The following is a 14046-nucleotide window of genomic DNA, read 5'->3' as shown; positions in this document are numbered from 1 at the left end:
ATAAAAATTTAAAATATTAATAAATTTATCTAAGAATAAAATTACTATTTAACTTCATTTAGATACTTTTATAATATTTTAATATTCTATTAATGTTTGTACATTAAAAATTATTTTAAAAATTAGTATGAATTATGTTCACAAAATTTAAAAATTAAATAAAAATAATTAAAATTTTATAGACTAAATTAAAATTCACATATAAATTGAGAATCAAATTGAATATTATTTCGTGACAATTTATATTCAAACTAGGTGTTTAAGAGAAAGACAAATTGAATTTATCAATATTGCTGAGAGAAAAGATTATAAAAATTGTATTCTGTTTGACAAGTAAAAATTGGTCAAATTGCAAAAAAAAAAAAATAGTCAAAGTTTATAGTTAGAGTTTATCGCAATTACGTCATATGTTGGCATGCTTATAAATTAGTAAAATAATAATAAGCTACTAACTTGTTATACTGGAACTTTGTAGAGATATTAATTAGAGTTGTTATGAATGATTTAGTGATTAAAAAAATCAGCAATAATCTTATCACAAGCCATTAATATTTATAAGTGTTACAAGTCCTTTATTCTCAAATGTATTTTTTATAATATATGTATTTTATGTATTTTTTTAATAGATTTTTAAATCAATTAATACGTAAATATATAATTTTTTTTCAAAGCATTTCGTTTCCTTTTTAAAATTTCTATCCTTCTTTGTTCGATCTCATTCGTTCATTTCTCTTAATTTGTTTTTTCATTCGTCATTTACGTACATTTTTTATTGATTTCTCCTTCGTCATTTACGTGCGTTTTTCTCTTTATTTTCTTGTTTTGTTTTTCTCGATTTTCATGGTTTATAAAATCAAACTTTGAAATCGTTTTGAAGATAATAGATTATTCAACTTCATATTGTCAACTAAACCATAGCGAAGTGGATTTTAAATTTGAATCGAATGAAGTTCCTGAGGTGTGATTTAGTTTCAGTTAATTATTGAATCTGAATTTGGTGCAGTTAGTCGTTTATGATTGTCTAGCTGAATAATGCGTGAACATTGACTGTGAAATTAATGCGTGAACATTGACTGTGAATTGAATCTAATGTACTAGTTTTGATTAATTTTGTGCATTTTATACCAGACATTCGGGTGTATATCAGAACTATTTGGGTGTATTTTAGGGAAGTTTGGGTGTATTTATAGTTTATGGCTTTTCTTATTATTTTAGTTGAGTTGTTGTCGTTCGGGTGTAGATTAGGAATATTTGGGTGTATTTTAGTTGAATTGTTATTTTTTATGATGTGCAGAAACTCTAGTATATCCTTGTTTTTAACATGGTGTATTTTTTGGTGTATTTTGCAGCCCCTTTGTGTTGTTGATGACCAGTTTGTTTCCAAGGTTGGAATGACTTTTAATACCCTTAAAGATGCTGCAAAATTCTACAAGGACTATGCGAAGGCTGCAGGTTTTTCTACAAGAATTCGGAGCACAAATAAGAAGGGAAACGAAATTAAGAATCAATTGATTACATGTAGCAGAGAGAAAAAATGGAAATAAAAATATCTCTGACCGATAAGACGAATCCCACAACTGGTTGAAATTGTCCTGCAAGAATTTATATACACACGTTGAAGGATGTTGGTGCTTGGATCATTTCAAAAGTCGTGTTGCATCATTCATATCCTTGCTATCCAACTCAAGTAGAGATGCTCAAACAGCACAGTGAACTAAGCATGTCCGTCTGTCGTACAATAGAGAATAACGAGGAAGCCGGTATCAGACCAGGCAAAACTTACCAATCATTTGTTGCAGCAGTCGGGGATCACCGCGAATTAAATTTTATCGAAAAAGAAGTGAGGAGTTACATCACGAGAGAAGTGCGGAATATTTCAGAACAAGAAGATGCAAAAGAATTTGCGAAATACTTATTAAGAATGGAAGAAAAGAATCATAATTTCTTTTTCGAGCTCGAACTCGAGGACGATCAGTCGATTAAGCTTGCTTTTTGGGCCGACACAAGGAGTAGAGCTGCCTTTGAGTATTTCAAAGATGTTATTTCATTCGACACCACCTACAATACAAATAGGTAATATGATGTTCTTGTTTATGATGTTAAATTAATGTTGTTTTATGAATCTGCTGTAGAGGTGTATATTGAATATTTTTGGGTGTATAAAATCATTATTTGGGTGTATTTAATGATTTTAATTCTGTTTTGTGTGTTGTTTTATGAATCTGCTGCAGAAATGTATATTGGATATTTTTGGGTGTATAAAATCATTATTTGGGTGTATTTAATGATTTTAATTCTGTTTTGTGTGTTGTTTTATGAATCTGCTGCAGAGGTATATATTGGATATTTTTGGGTGTATAAAGTCATTATTTAGGTGTATGTAATGATTTTAATTCTATTTTCTCGTACTTTTCTTTCAGGTATAATTTGGTTTGTGATTCTTTTGTCGGAGTGAATCACCACGGTCAGTCAACACTTCTTGGATGCGCTTTGATGAAAAATGAAGATATTGAATCATTCAAATGATTATTTCAATGTTGGCTTCATTGTATGGGAGGTTATATGTGAGCGAGAAGACGATGGAGATCAACCCTGAGAACCCAATCATGGAAGAGTTGAGGAAGAGAGCAGATGCTGACAAGAATGACAAGTCCGTGAAGGATCTTGTCCTGTTGCTGTTTGAGACTGCTTTGCTAACATCAGGGTTCAGCCTTGACGACCCCAACACATTCGGGAACAGGATTCACAGGATGCTAAAGCTTGGACTCAGCATTGATGAGGATGCTGGTGATGCAGATGCAGACATGCCTCCCCTTGAAGACGTTGACTATGCTATGCAAGTTTGCCTTTGCTCGTAACTCTCTACATATAAGCTTAAATATATTTGATTTTTTTAACCATTTTAATACCAAAAGCTGATTTATAATCTTTTAGTCTTTGACAATTACAAGATTGTGTTAGATTCATTAAGACAGGCATCTGATGAATTCCAACTTTTGGAGGTAAGCAAACTTATGCAATCTTGTGTATTAAAGAAAAGGGAAGGGGCTGCAGCTTCATTCCAAAAACATATCTTGGCTCTCCAAAATAATAAAAATGAGGATGATCCTCTCAATGTGAAGCAAGCTCTTGAAGATTTCTCATGGATGAAGGAAATGAAGGAAGAGCTGGTCCAGTTTAAGAAAAATGAGCTGGATATTGTGATGCAGATTTTACTGAGATCGTATGAATAGAAGTAGTACTTCAGGGAGTTGTTGCTTTCTTGGACAATCTTTAAATGTATGGTCAAGTAATAAGCAAGTTGTTGTTACTCTGTCAATGGCTAAGGCCAAATATATCTCAACTTCCTCTTGTTCTCAACTGACTTAGTTTAAAACATAATTCGCACACTAAAAATTGCAAGTCATTGGTATCCTTATGTTTTGTGACAACTTGAGTGTAATAATTTTTTAAGAAAATTCTGTTTTATACTCAAGAACTAAGCACATTGAAGTAAGATTCCATTCCATAAAAGAACATGTACAAAAGGGAACGATTGACTTACAATTTGTGAAGATAGATTTGGTAAATTGAGAACTACTCTTGGAACTGTTGATTGCGACAAGTGAAAAACTTAGAACCAAGGTTCTGAAAACCGGTTCAGACCGGCCAGTTGAACCGGTCAAATTGTGAACCGTGACAAAAAAAGGAATCAGTCAAATGCTAAAACCGCCTATTTTGAAAACTGTCATTAAACCGACGAACCAGCCAGGAATCAGTCGGTCGAACCAAACCGAGACCCAGTCGGTTTTTTTGAAATAGAAGCAAACGTTTATATTGGTGCTGAGCCTTAGCTCCACTACTCCAGCCCAACCTTAACCAAACTCCAGATTCCAGAACACGCCCTCTGCTTCTCTCTCACACTCAGTCCAGAGCAACTTTCATCGAGCTCCTGGTCTTCCCTCACTTCCGTCCAGCCACCGCTTGCTACCGCCACCGTCGAAACTTCCAACTTTGAAGAGCCACTGCTTGCTCCTTGTAACACCCTACCACACAAAGCCTTACGCTTAATTCGTAAAACAGAGGTGGTATGGTATTACGACCTCTAAAATAAAATGTATACATGTAATAGCAGAAAGATTGTAATATACTAGGAGCCTTTAAGAATCGGGAAAATAAAAAATCGCGAAATAAAAGCGCAACGTTCAAGGAACGAGTTAAATTGCGTGCTAAGAAAACTATAACTATTAGACATAAGATAATAAAAGTAAGAATATAGTGCCAAAGATACAAAATAACAAGCTCCTAACTCAGCATGCGAAGTCAAGACTGGCCGGAGAATATTTACACATATACATATACATATCCAAAACCCAAATGTACATAAACACAATCCCGCCTCTCCATAAATCTCTAAGAGGATAAAAAAGAATAAGTTATACAGAGAGAAAGCCAAGTACATATATATACTTCACAGCACAACAAAATAACCCAGTAACCACTTCGCCTCAGATATCCGACGCCTAGTGAGACGCCTCTCGACCTGCATATGAAAAACAACAACATAGTATAGAATGAGAACTAGAGGTTCTCAGTATGGTAAAGGTGCCACACACATAATATATAAGGTCCTGGGAATGCCAAAGGCAATCCTAGAACGCCGACACTCAAATTATAGAGCTTAAAGTATTAAACAGAAGGCATAAAAGGTGGTTTTCTAATAGTATCTAAACCTAACTTAACTTAACCTTAAATCTAAGTCTCATACTGCCATTCCTCCATACCTCCATCTCCGTCAGCATTTCACAAACAGATAAACAGATAAAGGCAAACACAAGAAGGTTACAAATACTGCAGGTAACAAATATACATATAGCATGGCAAGTACAGTTAGGCACACCCAGTTAATGCACAAGAAAGTAATTCAAGTAATATGCATATGATGCATGCCTGTCCTATGGCTGATGAGGCTCATCTGTCAGTTATCCAGCCAACCCGATAAGTCCGAAAATCTTAGACTGTCCCTCGACGTGCATCCCCAAGAGTCTATGCATAGCTTTTTCTTAAATAATCAATATTGCTCAATGGGGGTTACATTCCCGGGAATTTATAGTGCCCGGTCACCTTTACGTCGTAGGGTCAACAGAGTATCTAGTTTTCAACCTGGTACACGTGGTGGCAAGCCACGGTACTTTACACAGGGAATCTCGTATCTCAGATCATTCAAATTCATAAGCCATATAAATAATTCAATTATAATTCATCAACATCCACATCATTCTCAATCGCATCTCATTCATCATCATACATCAATCATATTTAATCCTTATCCTTCATTATCACACCTCCCATTCCGTCCATCAATAGTTCCAATTCAAAACATAATTCATTCTTTTCTAAATGAATCAAACTTAAAACATACTCATTTTCTTAAAAACTCAAAATCAAACCATATAACATTTGAATCTAAATCTTTTTAAATAATCATCTAAATAAAATCTCTAATTTTTATAAAATTTCGGCAGCATCTCCTCTAAAACTCGGACTTTGCCACCCTTTTCGGGTCCAAACCTGTATTCTTTTCAATTCAACATACCCTTCCTCATCATCATAACAATCGCCACAATAAATCTACCTCAGATCAATAATTATACTCATACAATATTCAAATCCAAAAACCAAAATTCAACTAAGAATCATAGTTCACAAATCCTAGGCTTTTAACACAAAATATCTCATTATCACAACAACCTCCACAATAGTTATACCTCAAATCAATAATTTACCAAATCATCAGTTAATCAACAAGCACCAAACCAACCATGTTCATCAACAGGATACTAAGTATTAAATATACACATGCAATCCAACTTATCCTATGGCCATCTAGCCTAAGTTTTCACAAAACATTATATATTAAATGCAAGAAACCTAAACCATACCTTGGCCAATTCTCACGTAGCGACCAAAATAATTCACTCACAACAAATACAGCTCCAAAGCCCAACAAAATACTAATGCCCAGCCTCCACCAAAAATTCCAACGTCCACAATTTCAAGTTCCAATTATTTATTCACAACCTAATGCACATTCATAACATATATATATCCAATTTAATACTCAAAGCTCAAATTCAATGAAATTAAAATAGAATTATCGTATCCTCACCTTATCGAAGCTTCACATAAGTAAGAGTGAACGTTTTTCTTAAGCTAATTGGATCCTAAAACATCAGAAATCAAAGAAATTCAACTTTCCTACTCAATAGTTCAAAAATTGGGGGAAGAGGAGGATGAGTGTGAAATAACAAGTTACTTATGAAATTGTTCTGATAAAAACGTAGATCTCGACACAGTGAACGCGTGGCCGCAAACGGTGCAGCGATCGGAGATCGGACGGAGAAGTTACGGAAAATTGAATTCACCATAAACGTGGGTTTCTCTTCTTTCCTTCCCTAGAAGGCTTGCTGCTTCGTTGAGGAAATGGAGAGAAAGAAGAGCCCGTGGCTCTTTTTAATTGCTGGGCCGGTTGGGCCCACAGCTCGATTTGGGCCCGGTTCAACTGGTTTGACCTGTTCTGTCTAAATTTGGGCTGATTTTTTCGAAATTAGTGTCAAAATTCTCGTTTTGATGACCTCTATCCTAATTTAATATTATTTTTGCATTTCTAATTTTCTTTATTAAAACTAATTTATCGACTAATTATTTACTAATTTAATGGGGTTTACACTCCCCCACTTCCCCTCCATCGCGCAGCAGCCATGGCAACCTTCCTTTCCTCCATCGCGCAGCCACCGTGCGAACGTGAAAGCCTTGTCGCGCAGCCACGGTCCCGCCAGCGCTAGCTCTGTTCCACCACAGCCACTGTCCCATTCGAAGCCCGTTCGAAGGTGCTCCTTGTCTCGATGTCTCCCTCTTGCGTGCTCTGTTCAAGGCTTCTAGCTTCTAGGTATTTTTTTTAACTATAATTGAATAATTTTTATTATTGTGAAATTGTGTGAACTGTGAATTATGAATTGTGAACTGTGATTTTTTATTTTTCTGTGAACCGTGAACTGTGATTTTTTTTTATTTTTCTGTGAACTATGAACTTTGTTGAATAATTATGAATAATTGTTGTTAGTTAAGCTGTGAACTTTATTGTTGTTATTTGTTATTGGGTTGAACAATTATTGAATAATTTTGACTGTTTTGTTATGAATAATTATTTTTTTGGACTTATGTTCTATGTGATTTATGAATTTATTTTCTTAATTGATAATGTTGAACCTTAACTTTTATCTGCATGTATGAAGTGAATTTGTGAATTTTGGATCTTCATAAGTTTTGTTTTCCCTGCATATATGGAGCTTTAGGACTGAACTGAGAGTTTAGTTGATTCTTTGTTAAATTGTTTCCTCTTTTAAAATTTTTGTCGCTTTTGTTGAAATTTCATGTTTCGTGTACATTTATGAAGCTGAATGCAGTTATTTTGAGGAAAATGCTTATTGTATTGCTTGGTTGTTGCTATAGGTGTTTTCGAACAATATGAAAAAAAAAGTCTGATCCCATGATTACCAAATGCAAAGAAGGTGAGAACTGGACCAAGGTAACCTTTAATCCAGACTTGGAAAAGTGCAAGATGGCAGAGTTTGAAGATGTTGTAGTTTTGATGAAAAAATGGGCGGTTGACATGGCTGGCTGGTTTGAAAAGACTGTCAAGGTTGAACTCAACGGCAAGGCGATTAAATTGAAATCCTTCTACAATTAAGCTGATCTCTACCTGAAATCTGCTGAGAAATCCAAACCAGCATCCCTTCCTAGATTTGTCTCTCTTTATTGAAGTTTGGTTTTGGAAAAATTATCTAATATTCTTGAGAAATTTTCTATACTAATTAATTTTCATGTTTGTTGTTATTAGGAGCTTTGCCAAAATTGGTGATAGATGGGAGATTTGTGAGAGTCTAAGTGATGGGCAACTTCAAGAGGTAATTTACAAAGCAGAATTATAAGTACCTTAAGGAGAGGTAATTGATGTTTGATTGGTTGTTTTTGTTATTTGACTTTTGAGTTTGTTTGAATGAGATCATAACATTGTGGTTATGTAGTACTTTTAATTTGGATATTCTAAAGTTTATATTAGAGAACAATGTTATAAATATTTGAATAAAAAATTTAATCTCTAAAATCTATTTTTAGAATATATATAGCTAATTCTTTTCGTCTCATTTTTAAATCTGTTAGAAGCTTATTTGTTGTTAATACTTTTTGTGAATTTTTTTGTCAATAATATAAATTTTCGAGTATCATTTTAGTAGTTTATTCTGGATAGTTATAAAACTTGACCTAATTAATGAAATTTAAAAGTTATAACTTATAAGAAGGATTATTTGTTAAAATTTTTTGTGAGTTTTTTTGTCAACGATATAAACTTTAGGGTACCATTTTACTAGTTTATTTTAGATAGTTATAAAATTCGACTTAACTAATGAATTTTAAAAATTATAAGGATTAAATTGATTAGCTATAAATTTTATTAGTGTGAAATTTAATATTTATTTGATTTTAAAATTTTGTTTTCCAAAAAAATATGAATAAAAAGATTATTTAATGGTTGTGCAAAAGAAAATATATGGACTTTTTTTAATTGTTGTTAAAAAAAATTCAAATGTAATAAAGAAAAAATGAAAGGCCCATTAGCTCTTTATGTTTAAGATCCTAGACACCTGAGCCCTCAAAGAAATTGTACCTGCCAAAGAAATTGTACCTGCCAATATCCAAAACACAGCAAATATTCTTCCTGCTTCAGTCAAGAAACTCTTATCACCATATCCCAGGGTTGTAAGAGTAGAACAAATGCAGTAAAACGCATCGACGAATTCCAATTTCTCAACCATGATCAAGAAAACTGTTCCCGCTATGATCATAATCAAGAGAAGGAAAAAGGCCAAAAGGAATTTGTATCTTGTTTTGTTCACCTCAACCTCCTTTAGAATTTCTCTTTTACCAACATTTTGGTGCATGCGCAAAGCTTTAACTAGCAAGAATTCTTGCTTCTCAACCAAGTAATCTGCTGCTTTGCCTAGGATCCAACCAACGCCATTCCGGTGAAAACAAAAGCGCATGCAAGTAGCTTTGTAAGGTTGCTATTCGGAACAATATCTCCATAACCAACTGTGGTCATTGTTACAATTGTGAAGTATACAGGTGATGATAACCCTCTTTTATTTATTTATTGTTTTGAAGAATTTATTTATTTTTTCAATTTTTCTTCTTAGAACAAAGGTCAAGTGTTGATGTAACACTGTGGCATCATCTGATTCAACTAGTGTTATATTAAAGTAATTCAATTGATTGTTGAGTTGGTTTTTCATTATTTTTTCCCCCTATAGTATTCACCTTGCTTTGAACTAACTTTTTTAGAAAGAATTAGTTTGATATTAAATATTGACTATTGGGTATGGACCATAGTATAGTTGTATTGATTATGGTCCTTTTTGGAATAAACCTAAAACATTGATGATTGTTATATTGACCTTGCTTTGAACTAATTTATGCTTCATAGATTGAGGCATAAGGATAAAGGACCTTGTTCTGGTTCCAGTTATTCTTGAGCTTTGTGAGTAGTGTTATTTTTTCTGATGGGGTTTTCAATGAACTTGAAGGTGGATATGGTGTTTGCCACGACTTTTTTTTTTTCAACTTGGAACTTCGTATTTTGAAATGGTTGTTTTTTACAGGTGGTTGTGGAGCTTGTGTGGTTTTGATCTCCAAGTATGATCCTATACTTGATAGAATTGAAGACTTTACAGCGAGTTCTTGCCTTACATTACTTTGCAGCATACATGGCTGTTCAATTACAACAAGTGAAGGCATTGGAAACAGTAAAGATGGACTCCACCCAATTCACAAAAGAGTTGCACGATTCCATGCTTCAATATGTGGCTTTTGCACTCCTGGAATGTGTGTTTCGCTCTTCGGTACTATTGTCAATGCTGAAAAGACCAATCGCTTGATCACTGTTATTTGTAAGTCTCACATCGGTGATATATGTTGGAGAATAGGAGTTTATATTGTTAATGAGAAGTACTAATGATTGTTGAACTTGGTAATGCTAGGACATTATTGTGTTGGAATTGGGTTTGAGTAAGTGGCAAAAAATTGACTTGCTCGTTCAAGTATAGAGTTGTGGGCCTTTGATGTTTTTTTTTTTTATTACGATTGAATTAAATATCTATATTCTTTACCAAAAAAAAAAAAAATATCTAGAATAAACTACTAAAATAGTACTCAAAAATATATATTGTTGACAAAAAAATTTACAAAAATTATTAACAATAAATAAGTCTTTAAAAGATTTAAAAATGAGACGAAAAAAATTAGATATATATATTCTAAAAATAGATGTTAGAGATCAAATTTTTTATTCAAATATTTATAACATTGTTCTAAGTTCTTCGCTTGACAAATCTCACCTCGGTCATATATATTAGAGCACACGTGTTTATAAAACTTATGAGAAGGTCGATCGTTAAATACAACTAATATAAAATCGGTTACTAAAATCGGTTGTTATTTTTTCATTGACCGATTTAGTAACTAAAACAGAAATAATGTCTTTGTAATTGTTGATCACGAAAGTGGTCGTTATTTTTTATTGTCGGACCAATATTTTTAAGAAAGAAGAGTGATTAATATTATGTAAATATATACAAATTTTAAATGTGATGTGTCTTTTACCGTTTGTATATTTTACATGACAGTTTTTTAGGACATAAATAATTATTTGAAAGAAATTATAAATGACGAATACTTGAATTATTGTATCTTGCCCTGATTTGATTTCTGAATTCGTAGAAAAATAATAATAATCAATCGGGCAACAACTGTAAATTGGGGCCACAGATATTTGATAAGGGACACGGAGACAATGGTTGATATTACCAGACTAAAAAATGGTCAATTTTATTATTACTTTCCCAAAATTTTAATTGCCATTTTAAATTATTACAAATTTATAGCTAATTTTATTAGATATTATACATTATTTGTTTGGTACAACGTAGATATAAGGCATGGATGCGCAAAATCAGTATACAATTAATATATAATAAATTGTTTCATAATGTATTGGATGAATTGAATCGAAATTCCTTTTTAACTTAATATTAATATGATCAATTTTATAAAAATATATCAATATCATTTTCGTTTTCCATTAAAATCCTTTCTCTTTATTATTGTTGTTATTGCTGCTTGACACAAGAAACTTCAAGTTTTGGGCACATGAGCATCTTCTTGAGTTTTCGAATCTTTTTTTTATCGATTTAAACTCTAAAATATTTCTTAAGATTGGTATTATGCACTAAAATCGTCTCTGAGATTTCAATTGTATCAATTACGTCTTTGAGATTGAAAAAAATACACTATATTAGTCCTTGACTTATTTTTTTATTAACGACGTGATGACATGGCATGATAACGTGGACTGTAAGTGACACGTGTCACTTCATGATTTGGCCACGTGTAATGGTATGATGTGGTGACCAGTGACATGTGGCATACTGACGTGGATGGTTGTGCCACGTGTCATCATGTTATTTGGCCACGTGTTCGTTTGTGTCACGCGTCGCAACCGTATTCGTCCACATATCATCCATTATGTCATCGTTGTATATGCACCAAATTAGTCCCTTACTTTGCATTAAGTGACTCATTTTAACCCTTGAAATTGAATGTCGTGCACCAAACTAGTCCATTTACCAATTTTTTCTTATTTTTTTTTAAATTTAAAATTTTAATATCTTTGATATACTAATTTCAATTCTATTTTTTCATATATCGCTTAAATACAAGTACTTTTAAAAAAATTTTTAAGATTTTAGTTTTAATTATATAATTTTTTTAATAATTTAACATTGGTAAATTTTGTAATATATAAGTATGCTATTATAAAAAAATAATTATATGATTGATTATACACATTTTTTTTTCATAAAAAAACATGTGTTTTTAACAAGAAACTAGTGTATGTTCCTGTACCTTATACGGGATAATACATAAAATTATATTAAAAATTTTATTAAAAAATTAAATAATATATATAATAATTATTATTATAAATATTTTATAAAGTTATAATTAAAATCGAACTCTCAAAATTTTTAATATTAAAATATTAAAAATAATTAGTATTTGTCTTAATCAATTTGAGTTTGTTAAGTGATCATCTCACTCGTCCGCTTAAACAACTATTAGGAGTTAGAATCTCGCCTTGCGTATATAGCAATCCATTAGCTAGCGGTAAACCCTTGATAAATGGAGTATCAATACGTGGTTAGACTTGGCAGGAGTTTTCGAATATACAGGTACCCGACCCGTCCATACCCGGATGAAAAGGGTAATAACTTGTCCCGAGTTGGGGCAAATTTTGTTCAAGATAGGGTTTGGTCGGATTTAGAGTATACCCACCCCGAATATATACATATAAACACTTTTTAGGAATTAGGATTTGCCTCACATCACACATGATTCATAGCTTCAGTCTATACTCTATAGCCATGCAAGATAAACTCAATCATCCTCACCAAAAATCTTCTTCTTCTCGACTTCTTCACACAAAAATCGCATAACTCCTGTCATGTTGTTGCTGAGTCTTTATTAATTTTTTATTTTTACTAGTGTATGTTACCGTATCTTGTACGGGATAATACATAAAATTATATTAAAAATTTTATTAAAAATTAAATAATATATATAGTAATTATTATTATAAATATTTTATAAAGTTATAATTAAAATCAAACTCTCAAAATTTTTAATATTAAAATATTAAAAATAATTAGTATTTATCTTAATCAATTTGAGTTTGTTAAGTGATCATCTCACTCGTCCGCTTAAACAACTATTAGGAGTTAGAATCTCGCCTTGTGTATATAGCAATTCATTGGCTAGCGATAAACCCTTAATAAATAGAGTATCAATACGTGGTTAGACTTGGCAGGAGTTTTCGAATACGCAGGTACCCAACCCGTCCATACCCGAATGAAAAGGGTAATAACTTGACCAAAGTCGGGGCAGATTTTGCTCAAGACAGGGTATGGACGGGTTTAGAGTATACCCGCCCCGAATATATACATATAAACACTTTTTAGGAATTAGAATTTGTCTCACATCACACATGATTCATAGCTTCGGTCTATACTCTATAGCCATGCAAGATAAACTCAATCATCCTCACCCAAAATCTTCTTCTAATTAAATACAACTTAAATTATTAGTAATTTTTTTAAAATTGTTTAAGATATAAAAATATATTATCTATGTATTAATATACTGTAATTATTTTGGTTAAAAAATTTATTTATACTATAAAAATTATAATAAGTAGATTTGACAATTAAGTAAAATAATTGTTTAAAAATATATATATAAAAAATAATATTTAATCATGTTAAAAATAAAAAAAGATCCTTATAAATAATTTTTTTGTTATTTTAAATAGGGATAAGAACGATTTTGGTCCCTAACGTAGAGGTCGAAAATTTATTTCGTCCCCAACCTTTTTTTTTGCTACAAAATGGTCCCCAAGGTTTCAGTTTATTTTAAAATGGTCATTCGGACAAAAATACTCCTCTTTCCCCTCTTCTTCCTCAACCAGAAACAGAAGTAAAAGCGCAAACGCAGGCAGAAGCAAAAACAGGCAGAATCAAAAGCAACCAAAGCATCAACAACAACAATGAAATAAAAGGAATAAACAAAAACAACCAGAAGCAACATCAACAACAACAACAATGGAATCCTTTGAATCTGAAAAATTAAAGAAAAAGGAATAAAAAATTGAAACAGAGGAAAAGGGTTGCGGTGGTGGTGGAGGGAGGGGCTACGGCGGTGAACGGCGATGCAGATTTGGCGGAGTACAAATCGCCACGAGGAGGGCGCTGTGGTGGTCGCGGCACTGTGGAGGGCTTCGTTCCTCTCTTGTATGCGGCGCTGTGGAGGGTTGCGGCGTGGAGGAGCAGCGACAGTGTGGAGCTGCTGCGGCGGCTACCTTCCCCCTTCCCCCTTTCTCCTTCCCCCTTTTTCCCA

The 14046-nt window shown here is 32.6% G+C and overlaps 1 pseudogene; it reads right to left on the bottom strand.

Moving 5' to 3' along the window:
* Positions 1-8654: 8654 nt before the first annotated feature.
* LOC107461943 (two-pore potassium channel 1-like) lies at positions 8655-9805 on the bottom strand (annotated as a pseudogene).
* Between the last annotated feature and the right edge of the window lie 4241 nt (positions 9806-14046).

The sequence above is a fragment of the Arachis duranensis genome, unplaced genomic scaffold (genome assembly GCF_000817695.3).
Source record: "Arachis duranensis cultivar V14167 unplaced genomic scaffold, aradu.V14167.gnm2.J7QH unplaced_Scaffold_232525, whole genome shotgun sequence".
Classification (NCBI taxonomy): domain Eukaryota; kingdom Viridiplantae; phylum Streptophyta; class Magnoliopsida; order Fabales; family Fabaceae; genus Arachis; species Arachis duranensis.
Note: the sequence above shows the minus strand (reverse complement) of the source record. Positions and strands in the feature narration are given on the sequence as shown.